General features: G+C 40.3%; 1 pseudogene; it reads right to left on the bottom strand.

The window, feature by feature from the left end:
- Nucleotides 1-209: 209 nt before the first annotated feature.
- On the bottom strand, nt 210-544 carry LOC113181919 (gamma-aminobutyric acid receptor-associated protein-like 1 pseudogene; annotated as a pseudogene).
- Between the last annotated feature and the right edge of the window lie 4,089 nt (nt 545-4,633).

Raw genomic sequence — 4,633 nt, forward strand, 5'->3', positions numbered from 1 at the left:
TATGTCATCCCCATTCCTCTACCAACATCAATCCAACAGCTCTGCCCTGACTTACTTTCTCCCTGGAAACAAGAAACAGCAAAAAACACCAACTGAGCATGTAAAAATATGATGACAGTGTGTGCCGTGGTGGGAGCTCTTCCTCTCTTCCCCCCAAGCTCCACTCGCACCCCCAAGTCCAGGTGCTCCCATCTCCTGGGCTTCGGCACTCACTTCCCATAGATACTTTCATCTCTGTAGGCCACATATAGAAAATAGTCTTCCTCATTATTCTCCTAGGATAGCTGGCCCATGGTGGCACTAGTAGGAGGGATAGTGTTGTTGATGAATAAGGCACCCTCAGATTAATCTGCTTCCAGATTAAGAAGTAGAACTAGCCAACAGCGAGATAAGAGGGCACCAGGTACTTTCTCTTGCTCAGGTGAGCCCCTTTGGCTTTCAGAGCCGCAATGACAGAGACCCTGTCTGGATATTTCTTCTGGATATTTTCTCCTTCCTTTTTCTGATACTCAAAAAGATGATCCTCCTTATAGTGGAAGTTCATGATGCACCATAGGATTTCTTTTTCTTTTCTTCTTTCTTTTTTTTTTTTTGTACCAGGGATTGAACTCAAGGACACTCAACCACTGAGCCACATCCCCAGCCCTATTTTGTATTTTATTTAGAGACAGGGTCTCACTGTGTTGCTTAGTGCCTCGTTTTTGCTGAGGCTGGCTTTGAACAGGAGCTCCTCCTGCCTCAGCCTCAGGAGCGGCTGGGATTACAGGCGTGGGCCCCTCCTGCCTGGTGGACCACAGGATTTCTAAGATCCCAGGATGGGGTCTGCCTACCTCATTGGTGATTGTGTCTGTCATGTCTTGCTACCTCTACTGAGGTCAGTGTTATCCAAATCTCTCCACTAACTCGGCCCCTGTTTGCAACACTGTCTGGCCCAGTGTTTGTTAAGGGATCCCCTTCCAGTTTGATACTCTTATAAAAGAGGTTAAGGGAACATTCTAGGCCTTTTGGCCTGCTGCTCTCAGCCAGGTGAGGAGACAGCAACAAGGCACCAGAGTGGAAGCCAAGACCAAACCTTCATCAGACACCAAATCTGCTGGTGCTTTGATCTTGGACTTCAGGACCTCCAGAACTGAGAGAAGTAAATTTCCCTTATTTATAAATTACCTACTCGAAGGTATGTTGTTAAAGCATCAGGAACAGACAGAAACACTCTTAAAACTCAGTTTATGGTGCAGAGTACAAATCATGAAAATGCATTTGGAAGTCAGATTCAGACCTTGTCCATTCTCCTGGAGGTTTGGCTTACTCATCTGTTGTATGCCATGAGGTGTCTGTAAACTTACTTTGTTGTTAACTCTTACAGCTGGGAATTTTTAAGTTACTGTTATTTTCAATAATTCTGTTACAAGGATGACTATAGGCATTATGTGGACCAAAGGGTTACCTCATTTTTCTACAACCTACAAAATATTAAAGAGAAAGCTTTACATTGAGAAACAAGACATAGGTTTCTAATCCTTTTCAGAATTATATGGCTCACTGAAAACTAAAAATATCATGTCCTGAGTGAAATTATATGTTTATGAACCTATATATAAAACCACATATTCAGGAGAGAGTCAAATGCTCTTTTTCTCCAAATAATTTATTTCATTATTACTTGCAAGTATAAAAAGTTGAGAGATATAAGATGGATACTGCACCAAACCTACATGTGTCATTAAAAATATATTTTTATTTTACAAACAATTATACAACCCTAATTATATATAAATAATATTTTTAAAGCTCTATAAATATTAACTTACTTAATATTCATTTCTATAAGGTCAAATATTCCTAGTTACATATGAGAAAACGGGCAGAAGTCAAGTAATTCTCTCAAAGTCACACTATTAGCAAATGGTAGGGTTAAAATTCAGACTAAGACACTTCACTCCAAAGTTTCTGTTCTTACTATTACATTATGCTGCATCATTGAACATAAACTAATATTTTAAAGTTTCTTGACATCATATAAACTGGAAACTGAAATCACTAGTGTCAAATAAGGTACTGGGGGTATTTGGGAGCCAACAAGCAAAAGTCAGAATGATTTCCCTAATCTCCTCTTGACTGCTGGAATTGTGTAAGTACTTAATCCTCTTCATGCTGAGTATTAATCTTTAGCAAGTGGGTGTCTCCTGAAAATTCTGAGGGATAAACTAAAGTGGGTTTTACAGGCAAAAGCTATATTTTAATTGCACTCTCTGGATTAGAAGAAGAATGAATGAGTAGGTTTGGGGCTACAGTAGAGTCCCCTCCCAATAAACTTCCCTTCCAGTAGGCTTTCTCCAGCTTTTCCAAGGCTGCTTGAACAGAAGCTGCCTTCAAAACTATGAACATAAGGTTGCAATGGCTATTATTTAGAAGTGGCTCCTTACATGGGACTATTATCGAAGGGACTTAAGTAGCTAAATCAGAGTTCTGTGTTTTCTTTGCAAATATTAGAACTATCTTTCCCTGTCATGTTTGTCTGAAAGTTTAAGTTCACTGGAATGAAACGCAACAAGGCAATAAATGCCTGAACTGAAGCATAAAGAGAATATTTCTCCTTGAGAAGGGACCTCCATTTTTGATATCTCAGCTAACATGGGTATTTGCAACAGGATGGGTTTGGAAAGTTCAGGATCAATGCTGTTGCATCTTCAGCAGAAGACCAAAGTCTTTCAATGTTATTTTATTTTTGGAGAAGGACACATACCAGGGATTGAACCCAGGGGCACTTCACCATTGATCCACATCCCTAGCCCTTTTCATTTTGAGACAGGGTCTTGATAAGTTGATCAGGGCCTTGCTAAGTTGCTGTGGTTGGCTTTGAATTTGTGATCATCCTGCTCCAGCCTCCTGAGCCTATTGTACCACCATGTCCAGCTCAGTCTTTTTGACTAGGTGAATTTTATTTCATCAAATGAGCCAATTCTGGTTATTCTTTGGAGTAATATGCATAATCATGCTTTCTATGCTTTCCTTTAGGTTATTCAGAAGAAAACAAGCCACATACAGCTCCATTGATAAAAAAGACAGACATGAAGTTTGAGAAAACTAGTCCCTTTTAACCCCCCCAAAAATAAAAGCATCCCTTCTTTTTTCAGAACCAAGGGCAGCCTAGATCCAGAAAAACTTCATTAACTTAGAGCCATAACTAGGGTCAGCATCTGTTGGACATGGGGAGAGACACAAGAGAGAGTTGCTAGGACTATTGTTATCCAGTGGGAAGAAGTAGAATGTCCAAAGAAAGGATATAAGAATAGAGATATAAAGCATAGAACACTGTAGAGACGGAGAGATTTTGTTGAAAGATAAGATGTCCCATATGGGACACCATCCCAAGGCCTATTGAGTCCCTGTTATGTCTGATTTCTCCCCCAATCTCTCACTCTCCTTCTAAGGGTATGGATTAACTAGATGAAGTCATAATATCCAGTCCTCATATTCCATACTAGACTGGGATACCTATTTTAACCTTTTAATATGAAAAGTGGTACAGAGATATTTGGTGTGGAAAAAAAGTGAGTTGCTGGTAAGACATCTAAAAAAAGAAGGTACTGACCTGTAACATTTGCCAATTCTCTTGGTGTAAACCTTTGTTATTGCTGATTTCAAGGTACCAGGGTAATATCACTGACTGCAGAATCCAGATTCATCATCTTATGAGCCAATATCTAGCCATACTATACCATACCAATGGTTATTCAGAATAGATCCTCACCTGCTTTAGATCAGTAGCCTGTTTAATTGTGTACTGAACCAAAATTTCTACAACCCAGAAGATGATACACACTTGAAGACTGTAGGCTATTATCCTTGACCTTTATTATTCTCCAGAAACTATGAAGGAGATGAATGAAATTCAGGTAATGGTCATTGAAATATAAGGTGTTTGTATGTTTCCAATTAGTGTAAGAGTACCATTACTCCCTATGTTCACACAGGCCAAGTAGTTTTCTATCCTACCCAAGTGTTGAGATCTATCCAATTAGAAAAATGAGTCCAAGAGTAAGCAAAATACTACTTCATTACTGGAAGTGACTATAAAAGGCAGGGTTAGAGAATAGAGTCTTTATCTGTAATCAAGTAGCTTCCAAATAGGAAACTCCCTGAAATTAAGGGACAAAGGGAGAATTGGCACTTTGAAAATGGGAAGCATGAACTGCAGGCAGAATAAGTCCCAAGGGAGTTTAGATGGAGGAGATGTTGGGAGAGTGTCTTAAGACCAGATACCTATCCTGACATAAGCAGAAGTAAACAAGAGCAGGGCTCCTGAACCTTCCTATGGATTCTTGGTCCTACTAAGGGGTGCAAAGTGAAAGAGCAGAAGGAAGCGTTGCTTCAAAGAACACCTTTGCCCAAGAAAGAAGGGAGAGGGAGAGACTGATTCCCCTATGTAAGTCGTTCATCAGGGAAGTCATTCTGTAGGCCAGGCATGCCTCATTGAAGACTGTCTCTCCAGGTGAAGGGGGAGAAAGATATCAGCCCCACACTGCTATGAAGCCTCACCTATTTTTGCTTCAGTCTGTGGTGCTTAATCATTAAACTTCTGGCCCTGGGGGAATTCGGCTGCTCCCTGAGTGGAAAAGATCAGCCCAGGCCT

This window comes from Urocitellus parryii, chromosome 3 (assembly GCF_045843805.1).
Source record: "Urocitellus parryii isolate mUroPar1 chromosome 3, mUroPar1.hap1, whole genome shotgun sequence".
Lineage (NCBI taxonomy): Eukaryota > Metazoa > Chordata > Mammalia > Rodentia > Sciuridae > Urocitellus > Urocitellus parryii.